Source organism: Octodon degus, unplaced genomic scaffold, assembly GCF_000260255.1.
Source record: "Octodon degus isolate 3935 unplaced genomic scaffold, OctDeg1.0 scaffold00177, whole genome shotgun sequence".
Taxonomy (NCBI): Eukaryota; Metazoa; Chordata; class Mammalia; order Rodentia; family Octodontidae; genus Octodon; species Octodon degus.
Genome location: NW_004524753.1, coordinates 1154076 through 1176685, shown reverse-complemented (window position 1 = coordinate 1176685; position 22610 = coordinate 1154076). Strand labels below are relative to the sequence as shown.

The 22610-nt window shown below is 43.2% G+C and overlaps 1 protein-coding gene across 1 annotated transcript in view; it reads right to left on the bottom strand.

The window, feature by feature from the left end:
* Arhgef28 (Rho guanine nucleotide exchange factor 28) overlaps window positions 1–14293 on the bottom strand; it is a 345634-nt gene extending 331341 nt beyond the window's left edge. Inside the window, exon 1 of the mRNA XM_023703652.1 lies at window positions 14169–14293. The gene's annotated coding sequence lies outside the window, so the exon portion shown is untranslated. The remainder of the gene's footprint in view (window positions 1–14168) is intronic.
* Window positions 14294–22610: the final 8317 nt, after the last annotated feature.

The following is a 22610-nucleotide window of genomic DNA, read 5'->3' as shown; positions in this document are numbered from 1 at the left end:
GAGCTAGAGGATGAGGAAAGGGAAAAAGAACTGCGAAAGCGTCTCCCTAAGGAAACGCAGCCACATATTTGGAATTCTGAGGGAGTAAGTTAACAAGGAGAAGAAAAGAGGCACCTGGCAGGAAAAAATGTGAAGGAAATTATTGAGACATGATGCGCTTCCTGTCAAAACAACACGTGAGCCGGTGATTCATTCAATTAGTATCTCCTAAGTACTGTGTGACTTTAAATGCCCCATAAGTTCAGTGATGTTCAATTATGACACAGGAGGATTTCATTTTTAAGTGCTAAGCTCTTCAAACCACCTTGTGCCCCAAAATACATAGAAACCAGCCTACGCTCGCTGTGTTTCAAATAGCGCTCGCGTGTCACTAAGACAACAGGATGCACGACAATGCAACATGATACGCATCCCGGGTGAGCTTTGGCTGAAACTGGGGCCTTCCGCGAAATTCAGAATAGTGGGGTTCTTAGCCCTGGAAAGAAGATAGAAACACAGGAATCTATGGACTTCTTTTTTTCTCCAGTACTTGGGACTACATCTTCAATGCATTTTTTAAAATTTTCACTTAGAGGGCGGGGTCTGGCTAAATTGCCAGGGCTGGTCTTGAATTTGGTGATCCTGCTGTCTCAGCCTCCCCGAGTGCGGGCTCACAGGTGTGTGACACATGCACATCAGGAGAAACAGCAGGACCATGTCAGACAGCTCCAGAAATCCATGAAGTGATTCAGTTCCCACGTCGATACAAAGATGCAGTAATTATACGTAAACTATGTGTTTCCATACAAATATATATAAACTTATATCTACGCATATATTTACATTATATTTGCATATAACATATTTATATTTTACATATAAATTTATTATAAGCAGATTACCAAAATAACTTGAAGTGAGTTATGTTGCTGCAGTTTCTTGTGTGTCTGTGTTGATGTGTGCATGCACACTCACACACACACACACACACACACACACACTGGGGGCACTGGAGATGAAACCAGGACCTCCCTATGCTCAGCAAGCGCTCTGCCACTGACTCACATTCCAGCTCACACAGACTGTCACACCAAGAACCGTCTTTTCTGTTCAGTAACGTCCAAGATTTCCTCATCCCCAAATAGCTACTGAAAATGTTCAACTTATTTACAAGCTCTGCGTTACAAGGGGATTCTTAAAAAATCCTTAACAGTTGATTCTGTATATCCAAAAAAAAAAAAAAAAAAAAGTTTTAAAGCAGTGGAAGATTTGTGACTGAATTCTAACACCTCAAAGGTAGTCCTCCAATTACATTTCTGACTTAAGATGAAGTACACAGATTTGCATTCCAACGGCCGTATATTAAATTTACTCCTGCTTTAATTATCATCCTGGAAGCAGAAACTTACTTATAGATTATGTTCAAAACACTGTAGCAGGGGGCAAAAACTAAACTAGACTTTCATCCCTATCACACAAAGCCTGACTATGCAAAACTACCTTCTCTCTCAGTCTTCTGAGAACACCCTGCATGTACTGTCTTCACATTATCATACATGTATTTATTGGCTGTCACAGTGGCTGATTTTGCAGCCTTGAGAACTACTTGAGGTCCACCTGGAAGCCTCGTATCACTGATTCTCCAGCACCCAACACGAGGCCGCCTCCTAGGAATTCCTGGCCAAACTTAATGCAATGAAGACTCAAAAGTAAACAGAACCCCTGAAGCTCCCTAGAGCAGAAAAGCTTTAGAAAGAACGGCCGCATGCTAGCAGGGCTTGCAGCCCCTAAACCCAGCAAATAAAAATCTACACTGGGATGATGCCCAATGCCCAAACCACCAGTATATACTAGAATAGCTTTATCATGAGGTTTTATGAAAGGAAGAAGAATGTTATACTTCACAAACATGGGCCTTTTATAAGTTTCTTTTTTAATATCAGTGCAAAGAACCACATCACATACAGTACTAGCAGTTTTAGAGCTTTGCTTCTTTTTATTTTTAATGTATTTGGTACAGAGTCTACAGAGTCTCACTGCATAGATCAGACGTGTAGTGATTCTCCTGTTTCCAGCCTCCCAAGAGCTGGGATTACAGGCACGCATCACCACACCCAGTCTTAATCGCCATCTCAGCGTACCGTGCTGGGGATCGAACCCCAGTCACTGTGCTCTGCCTAAGCAAGCGCTTCAGTCTCCTGAGCTATTTGGCTGGCCCTAGAGCTTTGCTTCTTGAAATAAAATTCTTTTGAGAAATGAGACAAAAGGCAAATCTACCACAGCTCTTGAGCAGAGGGTGGCGTGGAGGTAAAGCAAAGAAGAGAGAGAGAACGAATGAGCCATTATAAATGTTCATACATGAGCTGAGGCTTGACATTTATGAAAGAATGCCATGTGTTTCAGGAAATATTCTCCACCCAACCTAAATGGAGTTAAGAACATTAAGTTCCATCTGCAAAAATGAAATTAATACTCATTTTAGTCATCTTAGAACTCAATTAAAATAATTACTGGATTATTACTGGCTGATTCCACCTCACTGCTTAAGAAGTATTCTGGCAATAACAACATAAGCTGCTGTGACTGAGTAATCTCAGAGTATTAGCAATCATTTCTCCCTGTAGAGAGGTAATGCTCAAATCCAACTGACAAGCTCTGCGCCTGAACAATCTCACCTAGACATTACCAGTCAAGTTTGTGGACGTGCTCTGGAAATCAAGCTTACTGCTCATAACCTGAGGAGGTTTACGATACCATCCTTCCCTCCACAGAGAAGCAAAACTTGAAAGATGAAACACACCATGGGGTTGGGCTGGCCTCGACTCCTTGGGTTTCAGCTGAGATCCAAGGCCCAGGCAGATGACATGACCCACCGGGTGTATCAGAGACAGGGTAAGATTTCAACCCAAATTCCACGGCTGAACCAACCTTTGCTATATCCAGACTGATAAATCTCTTTAAAACCTTCCTCATGGACACAATTTATTGTCCAGCTACAATGAATGGCACAAACACCAGCAATCGATTCCAACCCACACTGTAAAGACTATTCTAGAATTCATTCAAATCCAGACATCTCACCTATTTCTAATTTCTATTAGTGCTTCTCCAACTTGGTGGACAAACACCTGATGAGGTACAGCTAGTGAAGATAAAGATTCCTGCCATGAATAAGGAAGAACAATCTTACACTTAACTTTTAACTTAAAGCTAACTTCTGATAAACCCATATCAAAGTTACACTGAGCATTCTACCATGAGGAGATTTTCTTCCAAAAGATCGTGGTAAAGTGAATTTCCCCTAGCGCAGCCCAAGGGAAATGTTAACCTAAGATTTTCTGTAGCTATGAAGAAGATTATCTATGGGTGAAATGTTTATCGCCTTTTTATTAAAGATTTTAGCATATTTGCATACGAAGACTAAGAATCAAAGGACATGAGGCCACTGTCTCATAACAAACAAATTTCTGTCTAAATCTGCCCTTTTGAATAATGTAAGAATCCCTTGGCACTGTTTTCCTACCGGTGAGCAAGTTATCAGTATCTCTGAGGGGCAAACAAGAAAATAATAATCACAAGTATTTTTGTATAATAATTTAATATCACAAGCATACAACTAAAGAAAAATGCTTCTATTTTACTCCCCTTGAGAATTAATAAGTTAAAACCCTACTAAAGCATTCATAATAGGTTTTGTGCGCTATTCTTTGACTCCAAGAGTACGGCGTGGCTGGTAGGAAACTTGCCACATCTCTAGGGGCTACAATAACTGGGGTGAAAGCAGTGAGTAGAAATCCTTCGCTGAGAACTTTGGACAATTTGCAAACTGGGCAACACTGTGAAATGCAGCACCTCAGGAAGAAGGAGAGCTGCATCACATCTATGAAGGTGGATTTCTGAAAATAAAAGGAAGACACAAGGCACTCTTCCACAGAATGGGAAGGCCAGACCCTCATTCCCACCACTCCACCCCCTCCAAATTCCACCTCCACCAAATCTCACAATCAGTGAAACCAGGACCTTTAAACACATCACTGTTCAGAGAATGACCATAAGCCTCCAATTTAGAGAAGACATCGATGCTATGGAGACTACTACTGCCTTCGATGAGTTGATGACTAAAGTGAAACCTACTAATGCTTGGGTCTGGACTGTTTGCATTTGTACAAATAAAAAGAATGGCTTTGGTTTTGCCCTTTTACTGGCCCTTTTTCAAGAACAAATGAAAGGGAGCCCTGCCCTTAAGAGTTGTGTCAGGCAGAATAAAGGCCCAAACAATCTGAAGTTTTCCAAAAAACTTAGGATAATAAGATGTTTATTTCAATTTATTTTTTTAAGCCAGCGCATCAAGGAAATGATACATCAGCTTGGATGGATGACAAAGCACAGAAGAATGGTAAGGAAATGAGGGAAACTCCTCTAAGGCCGCTTAAATTTTGTCTCCACTTAATAGAAAAATGATTTTGCAATTAAAGAAAGAGAAAGAACATCTTTAAGTGAGAAAGCCAATTGCAAAGGAGTATAACTTACTTAGAACAAGTTCTAGGCATTGAGACATACCGGGATAGGACAGAATCTGAGGAGACTTCCTAACTGTGATTTCTCAGAGGCTGTGAAGCATATCGGAGGGTTTCAAGACAGGAGATAGGTGCATGGTCCAATTTTCAGAAGGGGAAGACTGTACAGATTCTAGACAGCAGTCCTTTCTGCCTGATCCAACGTGAGTCTCTAAAACAGGTCATTTGAGGGCTGGTACATGAATACAAAGAGAACAGAGAATACACAAAGCCACTAGGGGTTTTCTAGGAGTAAGTCATGTGAGAACCAACCATTTCATTTTGTGAAGAGGTAAAGTAAATATAGTATATACTCAGCATCAGACGCTGATCCAAAGAAGTGTTGAATTGGTTTAATAACTCTACCTGAAACTAATTATCATCAATCGTAGGCATACTAAATTGCTCTGCCTTAGACCTCGGCCTAGAAAATGAGGATTTTTTTTTAAAGAATATCTTTTTATTAGTAGTAGTAATTTTATTGAGAAACAGCAATGAGACAGTTTCAAAAGCGATTAATAGTACACTTTCAATAATTAATACAATGTGTATTGTTATCTTCTTAGTGGTTATTCATAGTACAAGACACAGACATGATATCCTATCCAAATACTATTAGTACAAACCTTTCTTCTCATTGAATTAAGAGAAAGTAGCTGTATATTTATTCTAACTATTTTGTATATACAAATACAAAATGGTCCTTCCTCTATATCCTCTTTTTTTGTTTAGTTTTGTCAGAGATGGGTATTCCATTGCCATTTAAATATTGTAGGTGCATGAATTCAGCAAAATAATCCAATATAGTCCAGTAGTCCATAATAGTAGTGGGTTATCCATAGGCCTAGCAATGTCAGAAGTTGTTGACTTGAGCCTTTTATAGCTCAGCATATTAATATTTATTTACTTTTTATATCTCATTTTTATACTTTTCTGCTGGATGGTTAAGACCTAGATAAAGCAAGACTTATATAACAAGAAATGTAACTTTTGTATCTGAGAAGGTCAGTCAAATCCCCTCAGGATTTATCCTGTAACCCTGCACCACAGTTTGCACATCCTTTGTCAGTGTCAGCCATGTGGATGAGTCACAGTCATTGCTTGACCGATTTACTCTCTGTGAAAGCCTGAGAGAATGTTTTCTCTCCATGAGAATCTCCTTAGGCACACTCTACGGTATCGCTCATGCTGTTCTGTGGCTCCATAATCTCCTTGATTAGAAAATTTGGGACACAACTGAGTTACATGATGTTACAGTACGGGTTCTCCTGTGTCCTGAGTCTTCACTGACCTTGAAAGGTTAGGGCCAATATGTACTGCTTGTCATGACATAATAATTATTGCCATACTGTCTCTCAAGTTTGTTTTTTTTTAAAAAAAAGTAATAAATAAAAAAAAAGAGACAGGAAAAAAAATGTCACAGGACTGTCCTGCTATAGTGGTGTATATGGTTAGATTTCTAAATTTCTGTGTAAAAATGTGTAATTGTTTGTTCATATTTTTAAAATATTTTATTTATGTGTGTGTGTGTGTGTGTGTGTGTGTGTGTGTGTGTGGCCAGCTCAGCTCACCAGGGGGCGGGGCTGGCTGGCATGTGGTGCTGGGGGATTGAACCGTGGTCCCTGTGATTTGCTAAGCTTGTTCTAAGTAGGTGCTTTAGACCACTGAGCCATCTCACCAGCCCTGTTTATTCATATTTTTTAAATATTTTTTAAAATTTTTTTCTCCATATTATGTAGAGACTTAAAGTTTAACATATCAATACTAGATGGAAAATATCTGTTCTATGTTATGCCTAAGATGTTTGATATTCAGACAGATAGTGAGGTTAAACCCAACTGCATATGCTGTAGGGTAATAGTAAGCTTTTTTCCTGGAAGGTTAACAACCTAAGTTTACAGACCAAAAATTAGAGAAAAAGAAGGGCTACAAGGACAGCCAAAAGAGTATCTTTGCTGGCCTGGCCAAATAGCTCAGTGGATTAAAGCGCCTGCTTAGGCAGACCCAGTGGCTGGGTTTGATCCCATGCTGGCCCCGCCCCCAGGACTCACTGAGACTGGGCAATTGAGATTGAGCATGGTGGCCTGCACCTTTAATCCCTGCTCTTGGGAGGCTGAACACAGGCGGATCACTACGACTCCAATCTACCTTGTGAGACCCAGTAGATCATGTAGACCCTGTACTAAAATACAAAAAAAGAAAAAAGAGTATCTTTGATCTGGGCTGCGGAGATAGCTTGGTGGTCTAACTGCCTGCCTGGCAAGCTCAAGGCCCTGGGTTTGATCCCCAGTACCATATGCTGTGTGAGCCACCAAAACTAGGTGTAGTGGCGCACGCCTGTAATCCCAGCACTAAGACAGAAAGCTCTCTATGAGTCCAAGCTGTGTAGTGAGACCCTGTACCAAATAAATACACAAATAATTTTTTAAAAGAACACATTTGAGTCATTAAAACAAACTGTGTCAGATTGTGAATAATTTGAAAGCAAACATGGTAGTGAATATGGTAAGTTCATAAACACTAAAAGATTTTGAAAGGCTAGGACAAATGGTCAAAGGCAGGAAACTAAATTAAGATAATATTTTAGATAGATACATAAGACATTAAAGGTGAAGTTCCATTCATAGGACTAGAAAACCAATTTTTTACAAATGACCTAGCTCACTAGCAACATGTATAAAAAGAAACCGGAGTTATAAGATGACCATGAATCTCAAATATCAATACTGCCATAAAGGAGCACAATAGTTATAAACCAGTGTTCACCGAGGAAGTGCTTTACCCTAGGTTCTGTGCTCGGCAATTTATGTAAGCTACCTTACTGAGTTCTTACAACAACCTATGAAAGAAACCCATGAAAGCTGATACTAAAACTTAGGAGACTTGTGAAAGAAAACAGGGCAGAGCCCTGAGTACATCTGTCTCTGACTGGAGGTCACTAATGCTAGCCCTGCAGCTTCTCTTGGTGAGGCTGAGAGGTTCTGTGGGTCCTCCTCGCCACCCGGGTCATCTCAAAGGGCTGTACTTTACAGCAGATTGGAATAGTTGCAAAAAAAAAAAAAAAAAAAAAGGGGCCAGGGAGATAGCTGAGCAGACTAAGCGCCTGCTCAGGCAAGCACAGGGACCAGGGTTCGATGTCGCAGGGGCCCCACCTCTGGGCCCACTGAGCTGGCCAGAGACTGGGCATGGTGGCGCTTACCTGATATCCCAGCGCTGGGGAGGCTGCAAACAGGAGCATCACTACAAGTTGAGCTACATAGTAAGACCCTGTACCAAATACATGGAATAGGTGCCATATTTAGGATGGTAAGAGACTTTAAAATCATATCACCTAACTAGCTAAAGGAAACCCAAGGATTTTCCCCCCAACCTATACAAAGGAAAGCTTAATGGCAAAATATATCATTAATTTTCAAAATCACAAGGGCCTGTCACACAAAAAAAGTTATTCCAAATGGTCTCTAAACATCGGAACTACGATGAATTAGTATAGAGAAGAATTGCTTTTATAAGTCTAAGATTTCCAGGATGGACTGCCATTATCTTTCTGATTATGAATTCCTTATTACTGCAAGAATTCAGGGACATATTGGTCACCCATTTGGAGTTACACCATCCAGACAAAACGGGCCTCTGCCAGGGACTACACAAAACCTTTTAGGTTTCTTTGAATTCAAAGATTTGGGTTCAGATTGTTTATTCTCCAGACAGAATGAAACAGCTTCCTTAGAGAGGTCCACCAAGTCTTTCTTTCTATCTGCAAAGCCCAGCCGTCTGCTCCCTGAGTGCCCGAGCCTGTCCTCTCCCAGGATCCCAGGATTTTCCAATGCCCTCCACACCGGACACCTAGCAACACAACACCCCTGGCCTGCGTGGCAGTGCAGAGTTACAAGGACTTGCACTGACAATCAGCAAACTAATTAAGCAGTCAACACAGTTTTGCTTTTCCTTTGAGCTCCCTAGAAAGCAGCCTAAATCAAGATCCCTGCTATCAATGGAATTGCAGCTAGAGTGGAGAGTTGAGATTTGCACCCAGGAACACACAATAAACCCAGTGACAATGACTAAATAAAAAGGACCAGCAATAGGGTGATTGGAGTTCAGAAAGGAAAACAGCTCCATTGCTACTAACTTAGTTGGAGGTTTCAGAAAATCTTTTGGGGGCTAGTGAGATGGCTCGGTGGAATAAGCGCTTCCCTGGCAAGTGCAAGGGCCTGAGTTCAATCCCCAGTTCCACCAAAAAAATAAAATAAAGAAAAGAAAAGCAAGTCTCTTGGTTCTTGCCATGCTTAGAAGTCCTTCAGGAGACTTCCTTTGCCCCAGAATTTATTTTTATTGTGAAACTAAGAAACAAGAAGGCTGTTTGTCATTATTTCTTTCAGAACTATCTCACCCCTTTTCCACCTGGGGACTCTCAAGGAAAGGACCATGGGAGCCACCTGACCCACCCACATGGGGATCTAGACTTTATGTCTGAAAGGTCCCTGGACTGTCCAGAAAGATAAGTCCAAGTCACTTCAGCCTGCCCGACTGGTAATGGAGGTGAGATAGGACAATCCTGCTCACAGTCAGGGCCCATCATTCCTCCAAAGGCTTACAGCGGCCTCCTGCATCATAGTGACCCTGTAGACTACATTCCTAGCAGCATTGACCAGACAAGAAAGGGAAATTGGCAGATGCTCTCCTCACTTTCAAATCTCATGACTACTACAAGGTTAAAGCCGAGAGGGTCACAGAGATCATCGATCTGATCCTTCCTGCTTTACTGAATAAGGAAATTGAGACCAGGAGGGGTTCCTACTTACTCAAGGTTATAGCTGAGAAGTCAGTAGGATCTCTCCACAGCAGCCTTGGACTTCCAGCCTAGGGCGACTTCCCCTGGGTCATGCTGATATCCCACTGCTTTCTAAAACCTAGAAAGCCTGCTGTAGTGACTACTGTTTCGTCATTGTTGTCTCTTCTCTCCCTCTTTCTCTCTCTCTCTCTCTCTTCAAAGCCAGGGCCTCAAGTGCGCAGACCACACATCTGCTACAGCAATCCACCCCGGTCCACTATGCTTTTTCAGGGAATATTTGCCATTAGTTATCAATCTAACCACCACCATTTTCTGACACTGTCTGCCAGGCACTACTGGAAAAGCTCTCTATAAATTAACTCACTGAAAACTTGATAAAGCAGGTTACTATCATTACCCCATTTTACAAAGACAACCAAAGGTAGAGAAAGGTCGCATAACCAGGACAAAGTCAGGGCTGCCTAACCCAGACTGTCTGGCTCCCCAGTCCACAATCAGAGCCACTTTGTTAAGAACTTATGAAATAGAATTTATTTCAATTATAAAATGATGGAAGAAAAGCAGCAAACCTTAAGCACTAAGAGCATATTCACCAGTATTTGATAGTGAATTTAAGAGTTAAACCATGACCATTGAAGTATGCAATATATCTCTTGACCATATTTATTAAGGAAATGTTGATGGGCAAACTGAATGGAAATACATACGACTATGAACATGTTAGGAATATATTTCTGAAACGGCAAATTGGCCACATAACAGCACTCAGACAAAGCCACATCTGCATTCTGGTTGGTGGAGAAGGGTGTCTTGGGGACAGCACTGTGGAAAGCCAATGTCCCACTGCTGATTTCCACCGGTGCTGGCTCTCATTCCTATGCACATTTTCTTCTCCTCCTAAAACAATACCACTTTGGGTCAGCCGGACCAAAAGTGCCTGTTTAGGCAGACACAGGGACCAGGGTTTGATCCCCATCCTGCCGTGCTAGCCCTGCCCACAGGGCATGCTGAGCGGGGATTGAGATTGGGCATGGTAGCACACACCTGTAATCCCAGCATTTGGGAGGCTGAAAAACAGGAAGATCACTACGAGTCCAATATGGGTAGGGAGACCCTGTAGACCCTGTACTAAATACATTAAAAAAAAAAATCACTTTTATGGTAACTCCCTATAGAAATCAAATCTAAAATTATTACTAATTGAGGAAGAATACTAGCACAAGATCAATAAATCTCTAAAGATTAATAAAAATACATTTTTGATAAAATTGTTGGAGGCCAATATCACTGGAACAAGTGCCCAATATTCAATTCCATTACCTTTTCACCATCCTTTATATTGAAAATGCTGTCAAACCTCATTATCTTGCCTACCCAGGAGAAAGAGACCAGGAGCCACAATAGCACTAATGAGTGAATTACAGCTGGGCTTGTAATCAAATTTCAAGAGAAAAATAAGAGTCAATTAAGACGCACTATCACATAAAAAAGTTATGGGACTTAGTTTACCAGCCAGATGTCTTAATATGGAATATGTGAAAGCCTACTCTTTTTTTTTTTTTTAAGTTATTTACTTATTTATTTATTTGGTACAGGGTCTCGCTATACAGCTCAAACTCGTAGTGATCCTCCTGTCTCAGGGGGCCAGCACAGCATGTGGTACTAGACATTGAACCCCAGTCCTTGCACTTGCTAGGCAGGCGCTTAGACCACTGAGCTATCTCCCCAGCCCATGAAAGCCTATTCTGAGAATGTAAGGGACCCTAGCAACTCTAACTCCTGTGAAATGTTACCTTCTACGTGAATCAACAGCCCAGAGAAGTAAAGCAAAAAAAGAAATTTTAGGCACACAGTAGGCCCTCAATAAATATTTATTTGCTTTTGGGTTTTTTGTTTGTTTGTTTGTTTTATGTTTTATGTTTTGTATGTTGTTGTTATTCTTTTTTTCAGTACCCGGGGTGCTCATACTGAGTCACATCTGCAGCCCTTTATTTTTATTTTGAAGCATGGTCTTTCTAAGTTGGGAAATTGCCCAGGTTTGGACTAGGATTTGCAGTCCTCCTGCCTCAGCCTCCCAGAGTGCTGGGCTTACAGGTTTACGTACCACTGAAACTATCTTCAACAAATATTTGTTAAATAAATGTAAGTGGTGGAATATTCCCAAAATAGAAGCAGTGATAGATGGTCGCAGAAAAAAAAAAAAAAAAAAAAAAAACAGCAGGGTAACACTGCTTTGAGCTTTTAAGAACTGCTTTACCATCCCATAATAACAAAAAGAACCAGCAGTGCTGGATACTGGACACAGTGACACAGTACCTTCCAGTGAGGACACAACGCTTTAAGGTACAAGGCCAGAGTTACACTTTGTAAGCAAGGAAAATGCGTCTCAGCCCAGCTTTGCCTGAGCAAGAGATCTGGCCTTAAGCCGAACAGAGTGGCATAACACATAACATTTACGGTCCAACTCTAACATGGCAAATTCCCTAAATTTGGTGCTTTTCAAGCATATTACTGTTTTTAATTTAGCCCCCTCACTAGAAGTTGTCCGGCAGGGCTCACTTCTTCACAACAAATCTTATTTAGGGTCACGGGGCGGGTGGTGGGAGTCATACAGCTACAGTGCTCGCTAAAAGCAACACTAACACAAATACAATTAGGCCAAACCTACATAAACCAGATCTGTTATATCAAATCAGTACATTAAGCATAACAGAATTATAGGCAGCCTGGGAGTTTGAGACTAATGTATCCTCTTTTGAGAACCATCTTAGCCACATCCCAGCAGGGAAAGGGTTTCCCACCATTTAGATCATCAGTTCTTTTGTTGGAGACAGCACTCGATCGCTGGATTTAGTTAAATTCCAGTAGAGGGGTTACCAGTTTGGCACAAAATGCTTAGCATAAAAGTAATGAAATAGTCTGCTATTCGCTTTAACACCTCCTAGAACACATTTCCTCCTTTCTCATGTGGCATATTAAAGGTCATATGTCAGAGCTCACCTGAAATTCCTGACCAATTTAAGTCTTAACCACAGGGGTAATTTCTTCTAAAACACAATCAGAAAATATGTCAGACTCCTCAAATCATTCACATAATTTAGAAAGGAAAAAAAAGTGTGAAACCCGAGAAGGGCCTGGGTTCAATTTCGTAGAACTTTACCTATTCCTGTTACCCACTACTATTTTCTCCTTTACCTTTAAGTATTTCTGAATGCCTAGAGGACAGCGGCACTTCACAGCAAAGCCTAATGAAACATCTGTTACATAACCTGCTCTTGATTGACCAGATTATGTGCTTTTGATAAGGAAGAAAACAGTCAAAAGCAGAACAAACACTGATCCTCTGTGCTCTGTTCCCCCATTGGCCAGGACACTCCATGTGAGTCACACACCAAACAACTAGCTCTGGGCCTCTGTTTCCCCAGCCACTACCTGGTCATGATGCTCTCCATGGTCCTTTTCAAGCAAAATTAAACAGCACACACAATCAATATAAAGCCTATCTCTGAATATTACACCGAAACCCTAGGTTGCACTAAAAATTCCGAAGACCTTTACAGTATTCTTTCCTTTTTCTCCAGCTACTCCAGAGAGGTTAGGTTGGTCATTTGTCAAGACTAGACAAACAGCTATTTGCATTAACCTTCCGATGACAAACCCAGGGCAAAGAGAGGGAAACCTTTCCGGGTGGAATAATCACTCTGCTTGAATGATCGTGTGCAAAGTGGATGTGACAGGGACAGAATCTGACAGCGGCCAGTCTGATTTGTTTCTGCTCTGAAAACAGGATTGTGCTGACCTAGACAGCTTCAGGGCCTAGAAATATCACAGGACGGACCTTCAGAAAACCGAGAGCCATAAGGGACCTCAAACGATCAGCTCTTTACAAACGGCTTTTTCCCCCCTATTTCTTTGCCCAAGCAGCATTGTCTAGTGCTAAGACTCCAAACTCATAGTCTGTGGGGACTGAAAGTCAGACAGCGGGCAGGGAGGAAGAAACTGGACAGATGTCGCCTCCTTCCTCAGCCTGCCCAGCTGTAACTCAAGTGGGGGCGCTGTGGGCCCCTAAAGTGGGCTCTTGGAAATCTAGCTGGGGTCTGGGAGAGCACAGCCAGGTTCCCAGGGTGGCGTGAGCCCAGCTCCACGCGGTCCTGAACAGACAAGTATTCCTTCCCGTTCAGCCCCACCTGTCATTATGACCTTTAGGAAGCCGGGTTAAGGTACTCTCATGTGCACCCACACACCCTAAAGGAAAACAAATCTGTAAAAAAGCACAACGAGGCCCACCGAATCCTGATGCCCCTCCTAAGCAAGACGTCCACAAATGCTTTTTTAAACACAGCAAATGTTTCCACATGAAATAAATATCAGCGTTCCCTTTCTGAGCCTAAACTTGGTCTGCACTGTGGGATGGCTCCAAGCCCCCTACATCTCTGAGCACAGGCAACCATGGGAAGGCGGGACCCCAGCTTTCACGGCTCTCCCTTAGCCACAGGCATGCCGTGTGTTTCCCGGGCTCCCTTCAGGACTCAGCCCCGGTCCCCAAGCGCAGCCGACGCAGACGACAGGGGTCGCCGTCGCCGCCTCCTCGGTGCGCTCCGCAGCTGCCGCGGCGCGTGGCTGCACCGCCCGCTGCACTTGTTGCGCCCGCGAGGGGCCGGGAGGCGGCGCCCACCCCTCCGGGTGCCTAGCCCGCTGCAGCGCCCCTTTCCCACCTCTAAGGACCCCGGCGTCCTTGGGGACCCCGGAGAAAGTTTGCACCCCACAGACCCAGGTGGGCAGACTTTTCCACCCCAGGCTGCAGCGATCGCAGGAGGATGCACCCCAGGGCCCTTTACCTGGAGCTGGAGCCCCGCGGCGTCCGGAGCCCAGGCGAGGCGCTGCTCCCCGGCGTCTCGAATGCGCCCCCGGCCCCGCTGCCGCCTCTCCGCGAGCTGCCGACGCCCGGCGAGGGGGCGGAGCGCGGGGCCCGGCCGCCCGCCGCGTCGCGCTGCTGTCGCCCCCCTCGCCTGCCCGCGGCCACTGGATCCCCCGCCTCCCCGGCTGGCTCGTGTCACATGGCCGGGCCCGCCCGCAGCGCCCGACACCGGCTCCCGCAGGAAACCTGAAGCCGCGGGCGCGCCGGTCGCCTGGCTCCCCTCCCCCGGCTGGGGCTCCGGGACGCGCCGAGGCGGGCGCGGGCCTGCAGCGCCGAGCTAGGCCGGGCTGCACCCTCGTGGCGGCGCCCGCGCGCCCCGGGGGCCCCCACGCCTTGGCGCCGCGGGAGGAAGGGGCTGGCCAGGCCTCTCCGGAGAGGAGCTCTGCCAGGCCCGCGGGAGGCTGGGGCTGGGCTCAGCCAAAAGCCACCACACCCGCGACACAATACGGCCTGGGTCTATTACAATGGGAAGCATTATTTGAAAACCAGCAGCCGCCCTCGTATTTCGTGAGACTGGTGTTCCCCTGGCCCCGAGCTTTGCAAACTGTGGCTCTTCGCGAGTATGTAAGCCAATGGCTAAAGTCTGCATGATTCGGAAGCCTGTGGAAATCGTAGCCACTTTCACAGTGAACAAAGTGAGGGGCTTCTAGCCTCCAACACGCTTTTCCACTTAGAGCTGAGTGCAGTCCCAAATCGGGAGGCTTTCCCGGCAACAGGCCTCCATGAATACTTATCGAAGATGCTTACCGAAGCTTTAAAGGTAAAGACAAAATGACCCATTTTTCTTTCTGTAACTATTTCGAGTGTCTGCTTTGTCCCACTGTCACCACCCTTCAGAAGGCCGGTTGCCCACAGGGTGGGGTCGTGGCCCCTGGAAGCTGGCTACCAAGGCACCAGTAAAGGAGCTGCCTTCCCACCTGGCCGCCCCCTCCCAGCCCTGGCTGCTTCCCAGCCCACCTCCCTGATAGCAGCCAGAAGAAGCAAAGAGCGGCCGCACTTGAGGTTCTGAGCTCCGTTCCCAGCCAAAGGCTGCCCCTGGCCCTTGACCAAGGGGCCAGACCGCGGCGTTGCTCTCGGGACTTGGACTGTCCTCTCAGTGGTTCTGTCCCAAAAATCTCCCAACCCAAAAATTTCCTGCCCATTCCCAAAACTTCAAGGTACGTTATTTTCAAACAAAGTAATACTTCCAACATTACAGCTTCTACAGGAGAATTAACAGAATCAGCACACGACAGAAAAATGGTTTCCAAATTGGTTAAAAATATCAATGTATTAGAAGCCTTTGTTTAAAAAAAAAGGAAAAAAAAAAAAGAAACCTTTGTTGTTATTCTCCTTTTTCACTGCACCAATTTTAAATCTTTCTAAGTTTTGTTTTCTTTATTTTTCCCCATTAGGTAATGTGGGAAGAACAAATAATGTACAAAGTTACCGCCAAATCCCTTCTCTACGAAAAAGAAACCAACCAACACAAGCAGTAATTATAAAACGCTCTTCATGATATGTGAGGACCTGTAACCTTACTAGCTGTACTTTTCTCGCTTTCTCTCGGGCTGAGCTTGATCAATATTTAAATAAGTACTTGGCTTTCAACTTCTCTAGGTTCAAACCTTAAGCAAACTGCGCTCGGGCAACCTTAAAAGAAGCCGGTGAAGGCCTGAGGCAGGGAACCATCCGTTGTGTAAATAGCCCTCTGCCTCTGATTGATTTCACTGCGGCAGATATAGGTCACTGGGGACATTATAACACTTAGCTGGGCTAGGACAGCATTTGTTTAGAAATCAGACAAAGGCTACATATTCTTAGTTCACAGCCAAGGAACATTCAGCCAGCAAGAAAGCAGGTGGGCGACTCCGCTGGCAAGATTCCAGCTTCCTGGTGAATATTATGCCAGCGTCTCAGCTAAGCTCTGTCAGAATAGATTCGATCTCCCGTCATCCTTAGACTTCATGCTAGACAGCCTCTTCTGTAAATCCTTCCTTCGTTGTCCTGGTTTCTGCCACCCTCTGAACCTTGACAGAGAACCATGACCTTATCTTCATGACACCTGATTAAACTGTCATAGGTTGGACTGTGGTAAGTTCTTGTCCTCTGAAGGACAACTTGCCATTTCAAGGACAAAGACTGTCCTTTACCCTTGTAATCAGCACCATGTTAGCACAGGGCACCGCTGGAGTGTTTAATCTCTGTTTTCTAACTGAACTTTCACATCACATCAGTTGTAAGGGTAGGAAAAAAATGTGTCACCATTTTCAAACTGTCTTCTGATGGATATAATCAGTCTGAATTGTACTGTCTATGTAATTCTTTCTTACCCATCAGTCCATTTCTTTTGCCAATAATTCTCAAGAAGTACATAATTATAATTCTGATGTTTGGCCTTATGAATTAAGAAATTACTAATGTTTCTTAAATGAAAGTGTAAGATTAGAAGGTGGCATATGTAGTGGAGGATGAGCAAGCCTTAGAACTAGAAATAGGTTGGCTAGGATGGCCAAATAGCTCAGTAGATTGAAGTGCCTACAAGCAGGCACAGGGGGCTGGGGTTCGATCCCCGGGCCTGCCCTGACGGCCCTGCCCCCACGGGTGCACTGAGATGGCAATTGAGACTGGACATGGTGGCGTGCACCTGTAATCCCAGCACTCAGGAGGCTGTAAACAGGAGAATCACTACAAGTCCGATCTAGTAATGAGACCCTGAACATCCTGCAGACCCTTCCCTAAAAAAATACAAAAAAAGAAAGAAAGAAAAGAAAACCAAATAGACTGGCTTTGGGAAGATCCAACTTTTCTAAGCCTTCTTCATCTGTAAAATAAACAAACCAATATTATAGATAGATAGATAGATAGATAGATAGATAGATAGATAGATAACCAATATTATAGACCATCATTGTGAAGATTAAATGACAGCGATTGCCAGATACCAAATAAGGATGCAGGAACGGGTGGCAGTCAATATTTCGGAACATGGAGCATTAATTTGAGGGATACTTCAGAGTTCTGATGTAATCGGTAGAACACGTCAGTCAGTAGTTCTAGATTGTACAGGGGGTTGTTCAACCTAGGAAGTTCAGGGGACATAGAAAGAAATGGCCATCGTGATAAAAACGAGGACACATCTCTCAGGGAAAGGCTTGTCGTTGTTCTCATCCTGGCTATGTGTTAGCACCACATGGGAAGCTTTATAAAACTGAACCCCAGGATCCCAATCAAACTAGTTATTTCAGAATATCCAAGAGGTGGGGCTCAGGTGTTTGTAAGCTCTGACAGATAGATGATAGATAGATAGATAGATAGATAGATAGATAGATAGATAGATAGATAGATAGATAATTTACAAAGTAGGTAAATAATAGATGCCTTACAATGGCCACCTACAGAATCAAATGAATCAGAAGTTTTTAAAGCATATATTTATATATGCTGTCTGTACACTAGATAGTGAAAAGGTCCCGTCAAAAGTCAGAAGCCTAGCGCTCATTACTAAGTCCAGTGCAAGTCCCTATCAAAAGCCAGAGCCTGCTCCAAAGGCCTAGAGACAAATGTCCAAAGGTGATGGTGAAGCCCCGAGTGCCTCCTAATCAGCAAAAAGGGAAGACTTCCTTCTTCTTTCTCTCCTTATCTCATCTAGACCATAAGCCTAAAGACAGTGCCACCCACGTCTCGGATGGGTTTGCCCTCTTCCATTTGCAGCTCACAGCTCAATCATCCAGACACACCAAAGCCATGTTCCACTAATCCAGTAGGCTTTTCTTAATCCATTCAAGTTGACACCACAGTTGGGAGCAGCTGGGCTAAAGAACTAAATTTCTCACATGGGAGACAGGCAAAGGCCAGGCCATTGTCACGGATGAGAATCAGCCCTCCCAGGGCTCCTGATGTTGAAGGACCAGACTGAAATCACACGTGAGCTGTGCTTTGACGTACTGTGTATATGATTTGCCTGGAGAGTTGTTACGATGCTGATTCTGATATAGTGTTAGCGAGCAACAGATATTTGCGTACAAGCTTCCAGTGCTGCCCGGGCCTCTGGTCTGTGGGTCAAACTCTCAGACCAAACTAATAGAGATTCAAAATGGACATGGGCAGAGACAGAAAAATACTCACATTTGTTAAAAAGCAGTCTGATATCTCTGAATATTTTAATCAGTTAATATTTATTGAACATGGGCCAGCAGATAGCTCAGCAAACTAAGCACCTGCTTAGGCAAGTGCAGGGACCGGGGTTCGAGCCCTGATACTGCATGCCCTGCCGGTCCTGCCACCAGGCACACCGAGCCAGCCACAGTGTCTGGGGGGTGGGGGAGATGCATGCCTGTGATCCCAGCATTGGGGAGGCTGAAAACAGGAGGATCATTATGAGTCTGAGCTGCATAGTGAGACCTTGTACCAAACATGTCAAAATACAGATACATAGTTATTAAACACGAGCTACATACAAATACAAGTTTTCCAGCTTTTGCATAAAATAGGCCATTTTGGCCAGTGACAAGTATAAAGGGTCAATTTAGCCATTAGGCAAAGATAGGAGCCCAGGGAAATGTTTTCCTTTCTTTCAAAATCAGAGGAGAAAAAAAAAAAGAACTTTTAAGTTAAGAAAACATTTTTACTATATGATGTTAATATATTTGTTTTAACATGCAGTAGTAGTGAAATATGATTGTAATGTTTTACTCATAACTTTTATACATGCAGGGAAAGGAGCCTGTGAAGGTAACAGTGTTCAGACAGTAGTCATTGTTCTCAAAGCCCACATTAGCCTCAAGTAGTTTTCAAAAACCCCAGGAAGCCAGTTACTGCACACTGATATTTACATGAATGTCAGCAAGATATTAGGAAGATCCTAAATACGCCTCTGCCGTGGAGCAGGACCTGGGAGCACTGAGTCTGACATGTCCCACCTGTGACTCAAGGAATGCTGGGATACTCCGTTGACAAGCAGTTGTTCCCCTTCTGCTGAGGATCTGCAACTCTACCTCTCTGAAGATTTACTCTGCTTCCAGAGCCAATCTTCAGAGAGTCATATGATCTACCCTTTCCTTTGTAACACTGACCATATTTTAAAGCTCAGTTCTTTTACCATTCAGACTTAGTCCACATAGAAATTTCTCAGGAGATTCTCTCTTAAATAAATAATAAAATAAATATAAATTATGAGATTTCATTTTATATTTTGTGCAGGGTCTCACTACACAGCTCGGACTCATAGTGATCCTCCTGTTTTCAGCCTCCCCAGCGCTGGGATTACAGTTGTGTGCCATCATGCCCCGACTCAGTCGCCAGCTCAGTGCAGCTGGGGTCGGGCCCAGGGCGGCATGTGGTAGCAGGGACCTAACCCCAGTTTTTGCACTTGCCTAAGCAGGTGCTTAGTCCACTGAGCTATCTCATCAGCCCTATGAGATCTTATTTTATAAGAGTGAAATCTCAATATTCAATTCTAATCAGTTCTAAAAAATTGATATATAACCATTCATGGCTAAAGAATATTGCATTCATTGTTCAGTAATACAGTAAGCCTAGCCAAAAGGACTGATGTTTTGCTATATGTTATCCTAACTATTAGCTGTTTGTGGCTTTTTAATTTTTTTTTTTTTCTGGAACTGGAAATTAAACTCAGACTCTTGTACTTGCCAGGGAAGCACTTCTTCTACTAAGCCATCTCCCCAAACCGGCTCTTTAAATATAAATTCATAAAGCTAAAGCTTCAGTTCTTGCTTATCCTAGCTCACAGTGGGTGCTCAGCAGTGTCCTGTGGGGAAGCATAGACACAGAGCACTTCCATTACTGCTGTTTCCGAGGGTTTTGAGTAGAGAGGGGACACCTGTCCCTGACACTTAGAAGGCAAGGCTGGCTTGGGAACTACCTGGAGTCTAGATTGGGCACATTTTTGTTTGTTTTGGTTTTTGGTACCAGGAATTGAACTAAGAACCTTGCATTTACCAGGCAGACACTTGTGCCCCTGACCTATATCTCCAACCCTGCGCATATTATTCTTTTCTTTTCACTTGGCAGTTGATCCATGACTACATAGACAGTTACTTTGTTCTTTTTTTAAACATTCCAAATGAAAATATCTAAGAAACCAACTTTTGTTTTATATCCCTTGCTTATCTGTTAAAAGCCAGTTAATCCTATGCTTGGTCTACTCAAAAGAATTGCAGGGGTTTTCCCCGAAGATTTTTTTTAAATTTTTCTTTATTTATTAAAGAATAGAAAATAGGGGCTGGTGAGATGGCTCAGTCGTCTAAAGCACCTACTTAGAACAAGCTTAGCAAAGCCCAGGGACAGCGGTTCAATCCCCCAGCACCACATGCCAGCCAGCCCCGCCCCCTGGTGGGCTGAGCTAGCCACACACACACACACACACACACACACACACAAATAAATAAAGAGCAAACAAAGGAAAATCTCATCATACACTTTAAAAAAAAAAAAGAATAGAAAATAGTATTAAAACAGAAAAATTACAAGTGATACAGAATTTCACTTAATAAAGTAATATGAATTTCATAGTACTTATAATGCAGTGTTGTCTTCCTACCAGTTATATGCATGCAAAATTGGAAGAAGAAAGAAATATATAAGAAATTAAGAAGAGAAAAAGGACAAACAATTGAAAAAAGGAGACAAAACATATTAAGCATTATCTGCTACTTTCCATAGACCAGCAGAAAACCACAGTACAGTTGTCCACACCATCCTGCCCTGATACATTGATAAATCTCTTTCCCTGGCTCCCTCTCCTGTCCTTCTGCTCAATTCAGGAACTCTTTCCTTTTGAGTAAGTTCATTCCCTTTCCCAGTGTCTATAGTACCCTTCAGATGCCATTTTTTCTTTCAGGTTCTCCCACTAAGGAGACAACACAATGTTTGCACATGTGGGTCTGATTTATTTCACTTAACAGTATGATCTCTAGTCACATCCATTTACCAACAAAAGTCTCAAATTTATCCTGTTTCATAGCTGAATAATATACTCCACTGTGTAAAAATACCACAGCTTCTTTTTCCATTCCTCAACTGATGGACATCCGGGTTGTTTCCAGGATTTAGCTGTGGCAAATCGTGTTGCTATAAACATGGGTGCACATATATTGCTGTGGTGTGAGGTTTTCAGTTCTTCTGGAAAAATACCCAGGAAGGTAGTAGCTGGCTTGAATGGGATCTCTAATCCCAGCTTTTTAAGGACTCGCCACACTTACTTCTATAGTGATTGTTTACCAGTCTGTACTCCCACCAACAGTGGAGAAGGATTCCTTTCTCCATAGCCTCTCCAGCATTTATTACTGCCTGACTGCTTGATATTAGTCTTTTTTTCTGGGGTGAGATGGAATCTCAGTGTTGTTTTAATTTGCATTTCTCAAATGACCAATGATGTTGAACATTTTTTCATATAATTACTTGTCATATGTATTTCTTCTTCTGACAAGTGTATATTCATCTCAGATGCCCATTTCTGGATTGGATCTTTAATATTTATTTATTTATTTTGTATTTTAGGTTAGGGTCTACAGGGTATTCAGAGTCTCACTACTCGATCAGACTCATAGTGGTCTGCCTGTTTACAGTCTCCCAAGAGCTAGGATTACAGGCATGTGCGCTACCATGCCCAGTCTCAATCGCTGTCTCAATGAGCCCTGGGAGAGGGGCAAGCACGGCAGGCCAGAGCTTTAAATTTGAGGGGCCTGAATCTTTTAAATTCTTTATATGTTCTAGATAGAAGGCCTTTGTTGGAGAGACAATCAGCTATAACTTTTCCTAAGTTTGTGGATTTTCTTTTCACTCTGTTGGAGACTTCCTTTGAAGTACAGAAACTTTCCAAAAAGATGAGATCCCAGTTGTTGATTCTTTGAAGTATGTCCCATGCAGTTTGGTTTTTGTTCATGAACTCTCTACCTATCCCTATGTCTTTAAGATTTCTACCTACCTATATTTTCTTCCAGAGGATTTAATGGTTCTGTTTAATATTTAAATCTTTGATCCATTTTGACTGTGGTTTAGTGCATGATGATAGACCTGAGTCAAACTTTAGCCTTTGGCATGTAGAAAGCCAGTTTTTCCAGCACTGTTTGTTAAAGAGGCTATCTTTCTTCCAGTGAAAATGTTTGGCTCCTTTATCAAAGATAAGGTGGCTGAGTGTGTTGGCAGTTGTGTCTGCATCTTCTTACCTGTTCCACTGATCCTCAGGTCTGTCTCTAGGCCAGTACCATACAGATTTTATCACAGTTGCCTTATAGTATAATTTCAGGTCAAGGATTGTGATACCTTCTGCCTTTCCTTTGTTTCCCAAGATTGCTTTTGATATTCTAGGTCTCTTCTGGTTCCAAATGAATTTGAGGAAAGTTTTCTCTAACTCTATGAG